This window comes from Aulonocara stuartgranti (assembly GCF_965226115.1).
Source record: "Aulonocara stuartgranti genome assembly, chromosome: 10".
In the NCBI taxonomy this organism is placed as follows: domain Eukaryota; kingdom Metazoa; phylum Chordata; class Actinopteri; order Cichliformes; family Cichlidae; genus Aulonocara; species Aulonocara stuartgranti.
Window position 1 is genome coordinate 29818469 of NC_138946.1, and position 19270 is coordinate 29837738.

At 39.7% G+C, this 19270-nt stretch overlaps 1 protein-coding gene and 1 long non-coding RNA gene across 4 annotated transcripts in view; one reads left to right on the forward strand and one right to left on the reverse strand.

Annotated features, from left to right (window-relative positions):
* opcml (opioid binding protein/cell adhesion molecule-like) overlaps positions 1 to 19270 on the reverse strand; it is a 436379-nt gene that overhangs the window by 164864 nt on the left and 252245 nt on the right. The gene's annotated exons all lie outside the window — the stretch shown is intronic.
* Positions 17083 to 19043, forward strand: LOC309715829. Its single transcript, XR_014279318.1, has 3 exons — positions 17083 to 17101; positions 18019 to 18167; positions 18870 to 19043. It is a non-coding gene; the product is annotated as an uncharacterized lncRNA (long non-coding RNA).

Consider the following 19270-nt stretch of genomic DNA (forward strand, 5'->3'; position numbering starts at 1 on the left):
GACCTTTTTGAAAAAACTTGTTGGCAGGACATCTAAACAGCAAGAGGAGGAGTTCAGTTGACCTAAGATGTCCTCCAGGTCTTTGCTGTTAATCGGGTGAAACTGTTTGATGGTGTTTAAACAGTACATATCCTGGATCTGCTGTTGATGTACCAACTGCTTGTCTAATCTTTTGGATTTTGTCTGTGAAGAATTTGGCAAAGTCATTGCAGGCCATGGTTGAATGAAGTTCAGCTGCCACTGGCACAGGAGGGTTTGTTAGCCTGTCAACTGTAGAAAATAAGACCCGATCATTATGGCTGTTTTTAGTGATGATGTCAGAGAAGTAGGACCTTCTTGCATTCCTCAGTTGTAAATTATAATTGTGAAGTTTCTCTTTATAGATGTCATAATGAACCTGGAGGTTTGTTTTTCTCCATCTGCGCTCAGCTTTCCTACACTCTCTTTTTTCATTTTTCACTAATGTGGAGTTTCTCCATGGAGACTTTTTCCTTCCAGAGATAACCTTCACCTTAATGGGGGCAATAGTATCCATTACATTTAACATTTTTGCATTAAAGCTATTGACGAGCTCATTGACTGAACCTTTGGACAGGTCAGGTGTTAATGGGAAGACCTGGTTAAAGATCTCACTACTGTTTTCAGTTATACACCGTTTTGTGATCACTGCTGTTGATATATTTGTGTGGGCTGAGATTTTACTTTCAAAGAAAACACAGTAATGATCAGATAAGCCCACATCAGACATAGTAATGTTTGAAATGCTCAGGCTTTTGGAGATCAGTAGGTCGAGAGTGTGTCCTCTATTATGTGTGGCCTCTGTTACATGCTGAGTCAGCCCAAAGTTGCCCAGAGTGTTACTCAGGTCTTTAGTCCCTTTGTCCTGAGGGTTGTCCACATGGATGTTAAAATCCCCAACAATAATTACACAGTCGAAATCAACACAGATCACAGACAGCAGTTCACTGAGGTCATTAAAAAAGTCTGTGCAGTATTTGGGAGGCCTGTAAACATTAAGAAACACAACTTTGGATGGGGCCTTCAGCTGTAAAGCCACATATTCAAAAGACTGAAAACTTCCAGGAGATAGCTGCTTACATTGAAATGATTCATTAAATAAGACAGCAACCCCTCCTCCTCTCCTGCTCACCCTGGCCTCACTGATAAAACTGTAGTTAGGAGGGGTCGTCTCGATGAGAACAGCTCCACTGTTATTTTGGTCCAACCAAGTTTCAGTTAAAAACATAAAATCAAGGCTGTGCTCAGTGATTAAATCATTAATTAAAAATGTTTTCCCAGCTAAAGATCTAACGTTTAATAAAGCCAACTTAAGTGTTTTAGAGGCATTACTTGTCCCCTCGTGTTTGGGAGCAGTCTGTGGCACACAAGGTATGTTTACTATATTTAAAGATCTTTTAGAGTGCAGCTCTCTGTGTTTTGACCAGGCCACATGTCTCCTTCTGTCACCTAAAAGTACAGAAATTTTAAAACCTTCTAGTAAACAGGGTCCCAGCTTCTCCTGGGAAAAGTCACCACTGCCATAATCCTCGCAGCCCGGACCCTCCACACATCACACATCAGACTGCGGAGACAAAGCATGAAGGTGGTAAGGAGGAACTAAGGGGGGCGAGGCTGGGCAATGTGACTTCGATTGCTCTGTTGAGGGTGGGGCTCGGTGGCGAACCTTTGGCTGCTTTGGTGGGGGGTTTATGGGGGACAAAGAGGGATTGGGCCGGGGGGTAGATCTGAGCCCAGCATTGACCCGCTCCATCATCTCTTCAGTGAATTTCAGGTGTGGGGAGGAGGGAGAAAGGGAGGGAGAGGAGGGTGATGGGGGTGATGGCCTGTCAGGGGTTTGGGGGACTGGGGAAGATCCTGGTCCTGGTCGTTGGTGTTGTTGAGAGAGTTGGAGGCAAATAGGGACCCCTCTTCTTGCCTCTTCTTGCCTCAGATGTCTCTCCTTTCTGAGGCTCTTCCCGGGTGGGGGCAGATGGAGCTCCTCCTCAAGGTTTCTGCTGGGCTTTGTCTGTTCTTGGAGTACTGTTTGTTCCTCTTTATGAGATAACTCCTCGTTTATCTCAGCCTTGGCTCCAAGCACAGATGGATGACGTATGGAATAAAACAAGTTGGAGGTGAACAGTTTCACCCCTGACTTGTTAAAATTAAATCCATTTGCTTTAAACAGATGCCTGCGTTCCCAAAAAATATTAAAGTTGTTGATAAAATGCACTGAGTGGTCAGCACATGCTGATATAAGCCATTTATTCAGTGTAAACAGCCTGCTGAATCTCTCGTCTCCTCCTCTGACCGGCGGTACAGGCCCACTGATGAATACAGCTGCATTCAGAGAGTTTACAGTGTTTAATAATCCAATAAAGTCCCGTTTCAGAACCTCCGATTGTTGTTTGGACACATCGTTTGACCCTGTATGCAGGACAATGTTTGTCACAGTTGGATATTCATCTGCAATTTGAAGAATTCTCTCCTTCAGGATGTTGACCATATCGTTAGGAAAGCAGAGGACTTTAGTGTTCTTACCGCACATGCTTTGTACATCCTTTACGGCAGAGTCACCCACAATCAGCGTTTCAGGCCTAGCCTTTAGCTTTCCCCGTGGATTTTCAGGCCTTACTTCGCTACTTTTAGATGGATGGTTGTCCGATATAGATCCAGGGTCCTTTGATAGTGGAGCAAATCTGTTCTGCAGTTTCACATTCAGTTGTTTTGAAGGTTTGTTGTTAACCTTCCTATTCACGGTTGTCCAGTCCTGTTTCCTCTCGTGTACAGGGGTAGAAGAGCTTCTCTGTCTCGTAGGAAGTGAAGGCCAGTCGGTTTCAGAGATTTCAGCTCGCTGTGCCCTGCCTGTGGTACGTCCTCCCCCTTCCAGGAGACATGATTTATGTCTTGGTTTTGCACCAAGACAGTCCAAGGGGGGATTATCGCTTGAGGATTTATAATAGTGCACAAAGTCTACTTTCTTGGTCATGTTATCTGTGCTCCTTAGCTGTGTGCTAGCTTGCTCATCGCCATTGTTTTGAGTCAAAGGCAAGGTTGTTTCATTTCCACACAGTCCATTTACCTCCACGTTTACTTCTAAGTAGAGATGGCACGATACCACTTTTTTATGTCCGATACCGATACCGATATCATAAATTTGAATATCTGCCGATACCGATATGAATCCGATATAGTGTTTTTTAATCAACAAAACTGTTTTTTAAATATCTTGCTGCATTTTGTATAAGTTCATACTCAAGTTTAAAACAACAACTACACTAAAGCTATTCTGTTATACCTGTATGCAAAAAAAAAAATATTTCATAGTTCAGCAATACTGATCAATCTAATAAACTTAAACCTACACCATCCTCCCTATTCTGGTATTTTAAAGAGTACTTAGCATAAATATTAAGCAACCTAACTAATAGGGCTCCAACTCCCAGCAACAACAAAAATAAATAAATAAAAAATAGGGAACCACCCCTCACGCGCCACCTCATGATGCTTAATCGACGTAATCAACCTTAATTTGATGCAGTGTGAAAAAAAAATGCACAGAAATCAATTATTTTTCAAGAAATATTAAATAGATTCAACATCTTTCTTCAACAAAATTGCAGACTGCACAGATGGTACCTTCCCAAAGGAAAAAGTACTATAGCTTACTAGGGTATATTAGACTTAATAGTTACTATATACAGTAATTGACTTCTATTCATTTTACATCAAATTAAAACTTTGGGTGTCAGATAATTATTTATTAAAAGCTAGACATTTTAAATGAGAATAAGAAAGAAAAGTATGTCTTTGTGCCCCCTTTTCCCTGTTAATGCCCTATCGGCCCCCCTGGCTAAACTTTGCTAGATCCGCCCCTGCACAGTTACCAGCGTCAGCTATGTAGAAAAAGATCCTCGAGTAGAAAGTAATATTAAATACATTCTAACAACAGCTGATCAAGCTTAAACGTGCTGCTGTTGTTCAGCCGCTGGTTTACTCTTTCTGGTGCAAAGTGGGCCAAAAGCAAACTAGAGACACGACTGGCGACAGAAAAGCCGATCAGCTGATCGTTAAGCAGTTTCATGATTGAAGTAGCAGCAAGAAGAGGCAGTCGCTCCATATATCGTTTGTTAAGCTTAACGCAGGAATGCTTTACAAACATTCAGAGATGGACTTACACACTTGCTTTACTTCTCTCGGGGATAACTTTGTCGGAGATGAAATGCCGGGTTGCTAGCGAAGCTCCACATGCTATCCAGACCACCGACAGGTCCTGCATGCCACAGCCGCTCTATCACGTGATGCATACTGCTCCGACGTGCTAACGTTCTGAGGTGAGTTACGGCGTGTTGCAAGTTTTGTGAGGTGCTTTCGTGATATTTAATGGATCGGATTACATTTTTTATTTTTCTCCGATATCCGATCCAGTAATTTAGGTCAGTATCGGACCGATACCGATACGTAATATCGGATCGGTCCATCTCTACTTCTAAGCGATGAATTTTTGTCTCCAGTGCTGCAATCTTCTGCAGGAGGCTGTGGTAGTCATCTGTGGAGAGGGAAGGCATCTTGTTGCTAGTTAGCCTAGCGGTTAGCACCTTTCTAGGCTATCGAGGCTGCTCGGTGCCCAGACGCTGTAATCAGGCTTCAGCTGTGTCTAGGCCACAGACACACGGAGCGCTGAGGATAAGGTAACTATAAAAATGTTGCTGTTTCTGTTAAGAACACTTTAGTCCTAATGATCTATAAGTGTCCAGAAGCTATCGCAGGTAAGCTCATATGGAAAAAAGGGAAAAAATCAGCATAAAAATCGGTAAAAATCAATAAAAGAAGCAAAGCATTTAGAGAGCAAAGAGATGAAGCGTCCACACTCACAAAGGGGGAGGGCAGGACTTTATGTGCTAGAGCTATGTGAACACAAGGGATTTAATCATACAACAAATTATTTCCATAAATTATTCATCATTATTCACTTAGTGTTGAGCTGATCAAGGTCATGGGGCTGATATATGCACAAAATAGATGCTAATGCCTTGTCACAATTAAACCTAAGAAACATATAACTGTACATATGTCAAGGATTCTTTATCATTACAGTGGTGGGAGTATGCACAGACAGGTTCAAATACACAGTGGCAGTTTGGCAAAGGCCAGTATATGCATGTATATGTATGTGCAGTATTTATATCATTTTAAAAGTACTGTTGTTTTTCCTTTTTTTTCTTACTGAAAAGCTATTAAGGCTCAAAATAGGAAAAAAAACCTGTGACAATAATAATTCAGTTAGCAAAAAATTAACATATTATGAAAGTAGGAAAATAGCACAGATGGTCTTACTGTATTGCTGCTGTGTCTCCAGCTTCAAATAGATTTTTAACCACCTTAGAAACATGCAACTGAGAATGAGGAATATCTTCCACTGAGTAGGAATAAATGACTTCTTAATTATCCTGTTGTAAATTCAGCTGATGCAGAACAGCTGTTTCCTCAGCAACAAAAACACCTGCAGCCCTGCACAAGATCTGAACAATAGATTATAAGCAGCATTTTCTCACCGAAACTCACAAATCCATTTTTTGTACATATTAAATATTATTAGCATGTTAATAGTGAGAATAAAACATCACTGTAGCACTGCTGATTAAATATGTAAATGAATCTCAGTCAATTACCTGTCAAGTATCAAGTTAATCAAATGTGCAAAACACCCACACACACACACAGAAAGACAGCCTTTTTTACTTTTAAGATTAGGGTTAAAACATTCCTTTTTGATAAAGCTTATAGTTAGGGCTGGATCAGATGACCGTAATCACAATCTCAGGCAGTCTTCAATAGGCCTAGGTCTTTTTATGATACACTGCCTGTTTATTCTTTTCATACCTATAGTTCATTTACTCTAGTTCAAATCAGTTGATGAATTTGTAATTTTGTAGCTTTTCCCTGTGATTTTGTCATGGTCCCTCAGTCCTTGTTGTACAACCTGCCACGTTGTTCGCTTTGTTTTTGTCTGTCTCTACTTTTTCATTTCCTGGTGTGTGTGTGTGTGAGAGAGACAGAGAGAGAGAGGGAGAGTATGTGTTTGAAATGGGCATTGTCTTGACCCGAGTGGTTTCCTGCATTTGAGGTCACACACAGGGTGACAATTAGTGATGTGTCAGTCCCAAACGAAAAGCCGGATCTTTGACGTGAACGACGCGAGCCGGCTCCTTTTTTTTTTTTCTTTCTCTCACCCTCTCTCTCGCACTTTTTTTCCGCGTCACTCCGCAGGCGAGCCTTGTGCTTTGCGCTGGGAAGAGGGGGGAGGGGCGGTATAGTTACACTGGCAGCAGCACAGGAACAGAGCAGGATGGAAAGAGAGAGAAAGAGAGCCAGGGACAACAATGTCACATTAGAAAGGTATTGTGGACTGGTGCCAGCTGAACTACCTCCAGATCAACGCCAGTAAAACCAAGGAACTGGTGGTAGACTTCCGCAGGCACAAGCATTCTCCACTGCAACCACTGAACATCCAAGGTATGGACATTGAGGCTGTGGACAGCTACAGGTACCTTGGTGTTCATCTGAACAATAGACTGGACTGGACTCATAACTCAGACGCCCTCTACAGGAAAGGGCAGAGCAGGCTGTACCTGCTGCGGAGACTCAGGTCGTTTGGAGTGGAGGGCCCACTCCTGAAGAAATTCTATGACTCTGTTGTGGCTTCTGCTAGTGATGTGCAATACCACGGATTTCCTTTCCGATCCGATACCAAGTACTTTTCAGGGTGGTATCGACGATACTGATCCGATACCGATACTTTATACAAAAAAACGTATTTTATTTATTGTATCTCAAATTATAGCGTCATAATGATTACAGGTCATCAGATTACTTGTTCTTATCACTTAATAATGCATAGTTCATCATATGGAAATAAAAAAAAACTGAAGTTGTGCGCTATTTGAACATGTTGCCTGCCTGCAGCACTAAAGGACTCTGTGAGAGACGTGTGTCTCGCCCTAGCAGCACCTGTCCCTCTCCTCCTCTTCAGTTCGTCTCAACATACGCTACTCATATTCTGTGATATGATGTACTCTGAGGTGTTTGACAAGGTTAGTGATGTTGCCACAACCAAACATGCCAACCCTCCCGATTTTTCCGGGAGAATCCCGGAGCCACCATTCTCCCGAATTTCCACCTGGACAACAAAATTGAAAAACCATATCGCAGAATTCATAGCGCGGCCGAGCCAATTTCAGTTTCCAGCTGTCATCCCTGATGGACAACATCTCCCACCCCATGCAGCAGACTGTGACAGCACTGAGCAGCTCCTTCAGTGGGAGACTGCGGCACCCACGGTGTGGGACGGAGAGATTTCGCAGGTCTTTCCTCCCCACTGCTGTCAGACTCCATAATAAAGACTTTAACTGATCAAGCACACACATCCATACATATGCAATAATACTAAGTGCAATAATCCTTTCTGTCATCGTTGTATTTTTACTCAGTTGTATATAGTATTTGTATTTGTATTCTATTTTTATCTTATTGTATATTTATTTTATTCTACTGTATATAGTATTTTATTTTATTCTATTCTGTACAGTTGTGTACTGTATTTATTCTTATTGTATTCTAATTTTTGCCTCATAACTTTTGCACTGTCCACTTCCTGCTGTGACAAAACAAATTTCCCACGTGTGGGACTAATAAAGGTTATCTTATCTTATCTTATAGTAATCATCCACAACTATTTTCAGTTGCGGATGATAAAGGATTCAGAAAGTTTATTCACGCAGGCCCAAATGACAGAGAATATGCATCTTCTTTTTGTTTTCATATTTTAATTTATATTTAATTGTGTTGTGGTTTGCAGTGTTTTGTGTTGTTTCACTTTAAATTTGTTTAAAAGGAAAAAGCTGAAAATTTAAATAGTTAAAAGTTGAAATGTGAATAGTTGATTTTTGTATTGTATGATTTATTTATTACATTTTATGTGGAGTGAATAAATAAAAGTATATTTACGGTGGCCCCTAGACACAAAGCACGTAAAAACTCCAAAACACGTAAAAACTCCGAAACACGTAAAAACTCCAAAGCATGTACAAACTCCAAAACACGTACAAAATACAACAGAAGTGCTCCAGGATGCTAGGTGCAGTGTTGAGCTTTGTTACCTAGTGGCTACACAAGCCAGCAAGTACCAACGACCGGATTTGGTGTGTGGTAGTAACAGATAAATGAAATTTTTTTTAAATTATTTGAATATATATGAGTGCTTGTGTATAAACTGTGAAAGTATGTTATACTACTTTCACAGTGAATCACATTTTATAGTAATACACTCTGAATGAGGATTTAAGTAAATACTCTTAGATCTACAGTAGAAAACAACAGAAATCCGGATGGTGTAATAGTATAATCTCAGTAACATCACCAATTGTTACATTTGCTGTATTTTACAGCTGTTTCCATGAGTACGGTGAGTTACCGTAAAAATAATGTAATCTCATGGAATTTTCCCACAATTACATGCAAATTACAGTACTAAACTGCTAACATCCTTTAGAGTTTTTTACTGTTGATTTTGCACTACTAAGCTATGGAAATTACTGCAAAGGCTAACAGTGTAGATGTGTGAGGTCTTGCAGCAAGCTATCAAATACGGTGCATTTCTCGGCTTTTAAAAAAACGCTATGCGTCGCCAGGTGTTTCATCAGATTCGAGGTTTTACAGCCTTTGCACAGTATCACCTTAAAGCACTTGTTGCAGGCTGCTGAGTTTGCATCTTTTGCTGTGAAGTAAGTACAGCCAGACTTTTGACTGCTCGCCGTGGGCATTTTTAATCTGTAGCTCTGCTCTAAAACAACGTACGTACCTGGGCCCGCCTACTATCCTTGGAAAGTGTATGACATCTCAAGAAAAAAAAAAGCACCGAAATAAAGCACCGAAATGTGCGCTGTTTTTCGGTGTGGTTACTACCGTTTATGTCAGAACCAGTGCCATACCGGTACCCATCCCTAAAGTCGTTTTACCTCTCTTTTCAACCAACGGCATTCTTTCTTCAGCAGCCATTATCCTCTCCTCTCCAAATAACTTCTGCTTAGCTTTCCAAGCTTTCCGAGCTTCCCTCGGGTCCTCTTAATTGTTGTGACGTGTGTTCGAAATGCAGAGAGGTGCGCTCGATTTGCCACACAGAGCAGCGTGAGAGTAAAGCACGAGGGAGGTGCTAATAATCGGCTCAGTCATTTTTAATGATCGTTGAAAGCCCAGATCGTAATTTAGATTAAAATCTGATTAACTGAGCAGCCCTACTTGGTAATGCCTTGTAGGCTGCTTGGCCAATGCTTGGTAAGTTTTTGAGGCCCTCATTAACAATGTGTCACAAGATTTCATTAATCACTTCATTTTTGTATAAATTGATGACATCCTGATTTTTTTTCCCAGTCTCTCCAGGAACATCAGAAATGCATCTGCCTGGTAATTTAGCACCTCCTGGAGGAAATGGATGTAAAAGGAGAAAAATGTGAAACTCCTGAATCAGACACCTCTGTTCTAGGACTTTTGGCAGTACCCTCCAAGCAAGATGATAGTAAAATGCATCTATGTGCCTCACCTACAGAGAAAAATTACAACGTTGTGCCATCAAGCTGGCACTGGAAGAGTGGAGGCATTGGGTAGAGGGCTCAGAACAGCCTTTTATAGTCTGAATGGATCACAAGAATCTGGCGTTCCTGACTGTACATGCAAACCAGGAGCTGAAAAGCGCTCTTCAGTGCATTGTCTTCTCTATTCAGTGAACATGGAGCTCTCAGCTGATGCAGGTCAAGCACATCCAAAATTTTACGGGCCTATCTCCCTTTGAGCATCACTAAGCTATCAACCTACACTCTTCCCGGAAGGTGAAGGTGAGCAAACTGTTCCTTCTATTCAGCATTACTTCCGTCAAAGCCACCATGTCAGAAGAGCCACATGTTCAAACTTGTTAAGGACAAAGGAGCACAAAAAGCGGCTGAGTGATCGCCACCAAACCCCAAATGTGTGCCTTGGTCTGCCATTCTCAACAAGACTATGTTGTGTTGTAAGCACCCTGACTACATTGCCAGGAGGTTTCTGTTAGAAAAGGGGTACTGCTTTGGTCCCTCAGTTAATGCTGTGTGACCTACCATTTTGGCTTTGTTGTGTCTGTGTCTCCAGTCTCCAATTTCCAGTTAGTGAAACCTGGCCCCTACTGTTGCTGTTGTTGTTGTTGGTGGTGGGGTTTTTTTTTTTCAAACTGTTCCTGTGTCCAAGTTTGTGTGAAGACAGCCTGATGGGGAGTGGTGAGCCTTTTCCAGTTAAGATTTAAAAATGGACTATTATTTGTTTGGACATTTTGTAATCCTTGTGGAGACTGGACAATGACAAACGTGTTGAGCTTTCTTTTTTTTCTGAACATTTTATTAGGCCTTCAACTTATAAAACCCCTCCCACCCTGAAAACCCCAACCCACCCAAAAGTGTCATATTCTCAGCACATATGTATATCAGTTACAACATAATTCTCTGTACAAACAAATCCGTTATAAATTGTAAAAAGGGTTGCCTGATCCAGTAGAAGTCTTCAATCTTTTCTTTAGCCAAGAATGTCAACTTTTCCATTGCAAGATTACACGTCATTTCTTTGATCCATTGATTCGGGGTCCATGTATATCCTTCCATCTTAAATAAATAATGTATTTGGCATGTAACATGCAGAAGTTTAACAGCTTTCTTTTCTTTCCATGGAGTATGAACTGTTCAGGGAGAATGTGGAAAATGCACAATTTTGCATCGACTAACATGTTCTATTAACTTTAAATTAGGTCAAGAAGGTTTGCAATACCTTACATTCCCACATACAATGAAATATGGTTCCCTTCTCTTTACTGCACTTGATACAGACATATTGAGATTAAAACATTGTAGTTTTACAGGAGTAATATATGTTCTAAACAGCTATTTGTACTGTAAAATTATGCACCTTTTGTTAAGGGTTTGGGTTTGAGCCACAAGACAAGCCTTCAAGTTAATTATAGAGTTCTACAAGCTTCCGTGCTTGGACCAATTCTGTTGCCTAAGGGAAGCAATTATCTGGCTTCATGGATAGATTTGGGTGTCATCTGCATAGCAGTGAAAATGTATGCTATGCCTTCTAATAATACTGCCTAAGGGAAGCCTGTATAACACACCAATTACATAAACTACAGGAATGTCTTAAAGACACAAAGACATAAAGAGAAAAATGACCTCAAATGTTCTGCTTCTAAATTCAGATAAAATTGAGGTATCTCAGCCCTAAAAATCTTAGAAATATGGTATCTAACCAGATGCCTACTCTGGCATTACCTTGGCCTCCGGTAACACTGTGAGGAATCTTGGAGTATTTTTTTTTTTTTAACCAAGATATGTCCTTCAATGTGCATATTAAACAAATATGTAGGACTATCTATTTTTTGTGTGTTTGTGCAGTATCTCTAAAATTAGAAATATACTATCTCAGAGTGATCCTAAAGTACTATTTCATGTATTCATTACTTCTAGACTGGACTACTGTAATTCATTAGTGTCAGGATGTCCTAAAAACTCCCTGAAAAGCCTTCTCAATCCAAAATGTATTGTGTAATGTTCAAGATTACTGACAGGGACTAGAAAGAGAGAGCATATTTCTCTTATATTGGCATTTTTTTTTATTGGCTCCATGTTATATACAGAATCAAATTTGAAAACCTTCTCATCTCTCATCTCATCTCATCTGCAGATGACCGCCCCTCCCTGAGCCTGGTTCTGCCAGAGGTTTCTTCCTGGTAAAAGGGAGTTTTTCCTTCCCACTGTCGCCAAAGTGCTTGTTCATAGGGGGTCATATGATTGTTGGGTTTTTCTCTGTATCTATTATTGTACGATCTACTGTGCAATATAAAACGCCTTGAGGTGACTGTTGTGATTTGGCGCTATATAAATAAAATTGAATTAAATTGAATCATCACATACATGGTCTTGAATAATCAGACTCCATCTCATCTTAATGACATTATAATACCATATCAACCCAATAGAACTGTGGGGGTGTGGTTGGTGACCCGGGTGCAGGGGAGGACTGGAGCAGCAGATTGAGGGTATGGCGTCTGGGGAGGCTGGTTTTCGCAGCTGGTGAGCATCATCTAATCATGTATTCTCTTTTTCAGTAGCAATAGAGGGAGAGAGCACAGAGCCCTAAGAACTGCAAAGTGCAGGAGTGCGAGAGTGAAAGTGCAAAACAGTGAAACACTGTTAACAAAATAAAAGTTATCAGGAGCATCTGGGTCATGCTGGGTCTTTTGTCTCCACAAGAACACTTCCCATTCAGACTGCAGGTTTATTTGTGTTTCCTAGGCTGTTTAAAAGAAGAATGGGGAGCAGAACCTTTAGCTTCCAGATGTAGGGAACCAGCTCCCAGCTTGTATTTGGGGGACACATACCCTCTCTACTTTTAAGGTTAGGCTTAAGACATATCATCATCATCATCATCATCATCATTTATTTATTTATATAGCACTTTAAAAACACACCTGGTAGACCAAAGTGCTGTACAATACTAATATGCACATAGTAATAAAACCAGACATAGCAATAAAGTTAAAAAAACAATAAAAAATGAAAAAATAAATAAATTAAAATAAAATAAAAATGTCATATGCATAAAATAACCCTGAATTCTGCACTTCCAATGATGCACTGTTTCTTTTTCATTCACCTTATTCACTCTGTGTCTATACACCACTCTGCATTTAATCATTAGTTATTATTAATTTCTGACACTCTCATCCACAGTGTGTCTTTGTCCTTCCTTCACCCCCAACTGTTCACAGCAGATGGGTGCCCCTCCCTGAACCTTATTCTACTAAAGTTGAGTTTTTCCTTCCCACTGCAGCCAAAGCACTTACTGAAATGGGGGCATATGATTGTTGGGCTTTGTTAGTGTTATTGAAGGATCTTTAGCTTTCAATATAAAGTGCACTGAGGAAACTGTTGTTGTAATTTGGTGCTGTATAAATAAAACTGAATTGAATTGAGTTGAACTTAGCCTCAAAACATTTGATATGTTAAACCATTCTTTTCTAACCTTCTCAAGATGGGGCTTATAATACTAAAGTGTTACAAAATCTTTCTGCCAGCTGTATCCATATATACATCTTGCCATAGAAAGGTCATACAGCCACACCATTTAACTTTTTTTTTATTCTCATTAAATGCCACCAAGTGGTTAGATTAGCATAGATGAAACTTTAATGACCCCCACGAGGGAAACTAATGGGGTGTCACGCTACAGTTTTGATAAAGTTGAATGGATTCATACCCTGGGGCACTGATAAAACCATCTGAGAACAGCAGGTTAGAAAGTTGCAATGCATTTTTCACATCCAGAAATAATTGAATTCAGTTCAGTTCAGTTGAACTGAATTGAACTGCTTTATACTGTAATAAGCATGAAATAAAAAATGTTAGTTGAAACATTTGGGAAATACCTTGAGGCAACCGTTATGAATTGGCACTATATAAATACAACTGAACTGAATTGAAATAAATACATCACTCTGCATTTAATTATGAGTTATTATTCATCTCTGGCTCTCTTACACAGCATGTATTTTGTTCCTCCCCTCATCCCCAACCAGTCGTGGCAAATGGCTGCTCCTCCTGGAGCATGGTTCTTCCTGTTGAAAAGGGAGTTTTCCTTCCCACTGTTGCCAAAGTGCTTGCTCATAGGGGGTCTGATAGTCTGATAGGTTTTCTCCGTATTATTGTAGGGTCTTTACCTTACAATACTAAGCACCTTGAAGTGACTGTTGTTGTGTTTTTGGTGCTACATAAATAAAAGTTAACTAAATTAAATTGAATATCACTTCCCACCACTAAACCCTCTATCACGTTTGCATCCTCTTCGAGGAGAAAGTGGCACTCTCACCATCGATGCTACTCACCTCTGCAAGAATCTGTGGCTTCATCAGTGTCTGATGCCAGGCATCCTAAATGTTCCCCTGGGGTAAGTGACATGGACTGTTCTCCTCATGCTCTCTCCCAAGTCAGAGAAAATTAAAACTAAGGCTCTTTTATGCGTTATGCCAGCTGAACTAGTCATACAATAGACTGTTTGGGTTCTTTGGCCAGTTAATTGTGGGACTGATTGTTATGTAGCCTTGCAGCCCTCTCTGAAACAGACTGTGGTGTTTGGAGGTTGGAGGGGATCCGTCGTTTGTGAGGTTCCAAGAGAATCTTAAATCAGAACAAACGCAGCCCCTGTACCTCTACAAAGTATATTATACTCAAGTTAAAGTCAAATTCAGCAATGAAGTTGCCTTTTTGGTATTTTCTCCATTGTTTGTCAGACTCGCATTTGAATTTAATTCTCATTGCCACACAGCCAGCTTTAACAACTACAGAGTTATGGATTAAACAATGAATAACACTATGAATAAGACTAGATAAGATTATGGAGAAATAATACATAAAAAATACTATATTTACCAGTATACTATTTAGCCAGAAAAAAGAGCAGGGTTGGGAGTTATTGACGTTTATTCTGTGGCTCATTTTATACCAGCTTCTGGTATACATAACTGTTTTTTAACTTATATTTGTGATATATATTTATGTGACTTGTTGTTGCATTGCTCTCTTACATTTGGGTGATATGTCTCTTCAGGTTTTTGGGTTATTTTTGAAGCACTTTCTATTACAGCTCGACAATAAAGGAGTAATAGTATGGTAACAATGGAGACAGGTCAATAACAGGTTATTTATATGTTATTAATGTGGTAATTTTTACATTATTACAATGCAATTACCAAATTAATAACCATGTAATAGCTAATTAATATCATGGTAGCAACAGTGGTTATAGTTGAGTAATATGAAATTTATGTAATTGGATAATAAGGGCCCAAAACTGGGGGCAACAATGTGGGAAGATAGCTTGGAAATGAAGTGGTAATAGTATGGTAGCAAGGAAGAAACAAGAATGTAATAATGGGGTAAATAGGGGTAAAGAACAAAGTTATTACCACTCAATTACCTGTGATAGTTTCTGTGTAATGAGCATGAAACAGAGCTGCAAAATGCAAAACTTTGTTTCTACCTAATAGCATATTAATAGCCTATTAAAGCAAACTCGCGTTATCACGGTTAACGCGTTAGTGCCGTCCAGCTCCACGCACGGGGTGATCCACAATAGCTCGCTAACGGATATTTGCCGCTTTAATGCGGTTATGGCTTTAACGTTATTTTAACAAAATGTACGCTGACAGCACTACTAATAATACTTAGAGTAGTTCTAAAAACTAAGGTTGCATTAAAGTAAGAAAGTCATGAAATACCCTTATTATTTCCACCACCACCAGCAAATTTTGTAGTGGTTTATTTCTATTGATAAACATTAAATATTCCAATATGTTGTTTCGGGCAGAAAAGGAAAAAGATGAATTCATTATTTTACTTTATACACAAATTATAATGGTGCATTTTATCAATAGGACAGTCTGTATCTGTAAATTGTTGCTCAAGGAACTGCCAAATAAATTATGGTTGCTTTAACATTGTTTTTCTTTTAAAACTTAACCATTTTCAGTATGCAAGCAGATGGCTTGCTACCTGCTGCAGGAGAGGTTGGATCTTTGGATGGTTAGGGGGTCAATCAATGATGAAGGCAGTGAAGAACGATGTTGTTGCGCCCCCCCACAACCCTGAATTGGACAAGCAGGAGAACATGGATGGCATCTTATTTTGTGTTCTGGACAGGACATCCATGTATAAAATATGCTGTGAAATAGGGTGCTCTATACTCCTGTGCAAATCTAATGTATTCATATGTATTACTCTTTTAAACCTAATTATTAAGATTTTACATAAGCTGCCATGACCATAGTATTATATTCCTGCTTATTACACAGAAACTACTACAAGTGTTTCCTACAGGAAACACTTTCATCTACAGGAAGCGCTACCTGAGGAAAGCGGGGAGGATCATCAAGGACTCCAGTCACCCCAGCCATAAACTGTTCAGACTGCTTCCATCAGGAAGGAGGTTCTGCAGCATCCGGTCCCGTACCAGCAGACTGAGAGACAGCTTCTTCCACCAGGCCATCAGACTGCTGAACACGTCATAGACACCTCAGCTTCACTACTGGAACTTCAACATTATGCACTCCACACTGTATATAAATGCCACTTGTTTTGCACATATTCAACTCTGTATATTTTATATATTTTATTATTATTATTATTATTATTATTATTATTTTTTTTTTTTACTATTTAATTTGTAAAAATGTGTATACACACACACACACACACACACACACACACACGTAGGAAAATATTTAGTATACACATCCAGAAATGCATACACTATTATATATTGTACATATATTTATTAGTTTCAGGTTGGCCATTCTTGTATTTTGCTTGTTTGTGTTGTTGGGTTTGCACATCTCTGTTGCTTGTGGGGCTCGCACACAAGAATTTCACTCGCATGTGCTGTGCCAGTGTGCCTGCACATGTGATGTGACAATAAAAGTGATTTGATTTGATTTGATTTTGATTTGGTAGTCATTACTATTCGTTAAGTGTGTTTTAAAAGGTTATTAATATGCTATTAAATAGAAACAGGCAGTTTTGCATTTTGCAGCTCTGTTTCCTGCTAATCACACAGAATCTACCACACACTCAGAAAAATTATGGTTCTTAAATGGTTCTTCAGATGTCTTCATGGTTCTTTAAAGAACCATCATACATCAAAGAACCTTTTTATTTTGTGGATGGTTCTTCAGCTATTACAAATGGTTCTTTAAAGAACAAAAGGTTCTTCATCCTTAGCAATCTAAGCTTGATGGTGTAAATGGCATAAATATTTATTCACTATAATGAGGCTGTGAATTATACTGTGTGTTTTCTTTGTGTGCATGTGTGTGCGAAGGGGGAGGGCAGGATACCTGGCAATTACCCTTTAAGAGAAGATGGTAGGAAACTGAATATTCAAAGAAAAATTAGAAATATTTGCTTAAAAATATACTGGTGGCAGGGGTGGGGGCCAAAGCCTATAGCTGTGGATTCTGGGACTGTTAGAAAAGGTAAAACATTTTCATTAAAACCTTATTACGGTTTTGTTTTTGTTACTCGTCATTGTAGCTTGCTGTTGATGTTGTGCTAACAGTAGCGATTAGCTAGATACGTTAGCCGTTGACGTCAGCGCAATTTAGTATCCAACTGTTTTCTTAACAAAACCACTGTTATAATTAAGTGAAGGTGCTCTTAGCTAATTTGAACCTTTGGCTTCTAAAATACGTGGTTCAATTGCATGCTGCGTACACAACCTAATGTCAGCTAGACTGAAATTAAAATTTAATATATTGTTAAAGTCACTAAAATGGCGCCTGAAGCCTGTTGTGACGTGAGCTCTGTGTCTGCTCTAGAAACTCTGAAATTCTGTAGATCTGAGCCGTACATTAAATACTCACATGAACCTGTACTTTTAATTCTGCATGAGCTGTATAAAATACAGCTATGCATAAGAGTTTTGAATGAATAATTAGATTAAATGACTCTTTATTGTCTAATCGAATTATATAGAAATGAATAGAAATGTGACATGAGAAGGTGTGTCTTTGACTGTTCCTGCATAACTTAGTTTTGGACTAGTTGACAAGTTATGCTCCGGTCATTTGATGTTTCCAAGATAGATGTTCTTTTGTAATATAGTTAATTTTTTTGTATATTTCATTTATCCACCATCATACATCATACATACAAGCTAAGAAGAGGTCGTTATACTAACAAGAGGTATCAACGCTGGGCCAAAGTTCAGCACATGGTTAAAGTTTGTAATCCAGCCAGGGTGTAAATATCACTCAGCAGCCAGAGCTGAAGCAGGCACCATCAACACATAAATCTACTCTACCCGGCTTAAATCACAAGAGCACCTCTGACCAAAAAGCTGTAGATTTTAATTGTTTGCACAAATTAATCCAGATTCACATTGTGTTCACAGCTCCAACAAAATGAGGAAGAGGAGGGGGAGAAACACAATTAGGTTGAATTGCAATTGGATGGAAGGCGAGGACAAGGAGAAGGAAGCTTAGGATGAGCAGGAAGAGAAGCAGCAGGAGCATCTGTAGGGATCCCTATGATGTCATTGAGGTTTGTTTCATTAATATGGTCCTCTCACAAAGAACGATGACTTGTTTTAGTTCACCTACTTCCTGTATTTAATAGTGATGTGCAAAATGTTGTGGAAAAACCATGGAGCAGGCACGTATAGTGCATCTGCAGGTAAATGAACATCAAATCTCTAAGACAGACTGAAATCTGTATATTTATCACCTTTATGATAAAACCCATGTCAGCCATTGGTTTATGGACTTTGTATTTTGAAGCCTCAACATTTGCTTTATTGCTGTTGCTATGTTGGAACCCTATTAGGATGAGGGCTCAGAATCTGGAGTCATGCACACTATTGTTTCATTTAGTGTGTATCCATAAGATTCGTACAGCAGATGCAAGTTGTGCCTTGAAAACAGGAAAGTCGTCTGCATAGAGGAGAACTGTAATAGCAGGCTTGTACAAAGTGAGGCTTTGTGCACTCGTTTTACTTCTGTCACCCTGTTTTGATGCAGAATTCACTTGAAATCAGGCAAGAACTGGACTTATTTTTTATAATGTGTTCTTGTGAATTGATTGTGTATCGCATATGTTTGATTTGACTTTCTGCAAGACAACAGTCCTCCGCTGGCCAAAAAGGTTTTCCAAATACCTCCACGTGATCTAGCCTGGATTTAGAAAAGAATAGCAAAAAAAATCTGCACCTCCTGCTCCAGATGCAATTTGTGTTTCTGTGTTCAGAGGCAGCGGTGAGAGGGGAGACCTCGGATCATCCAGCTGGAGAGCCTGACCAGGACGAGTCGAACATTAACTCAGCTCTTCCAGGGCACCCTGCAGACTCGGCTGTTGGCATCGACGAGGGATGACGTGAACGCCAAACTGCAGTCCATCACAGGTCAATTGCAGGTATGCGAGTCAGACCTTCTGAGGAGGGTTTCACTTTTCTCTCTTCTTTATAATTGACTCTTTTCTCTCTCTTTCAGCTCCTTGTCTCAGAGTGGGAGGGATTTGAAGCAAAAAGGGAGGAACTTGTCATTTGGTTGGCTGATATGGATGTCCACCTGAGTGAGGTTGACCAGCTGACAGGAAACACCAGTGAAAAACTGCAGGTGTGGGCTTGTTTTGATATGACATATGTTTGA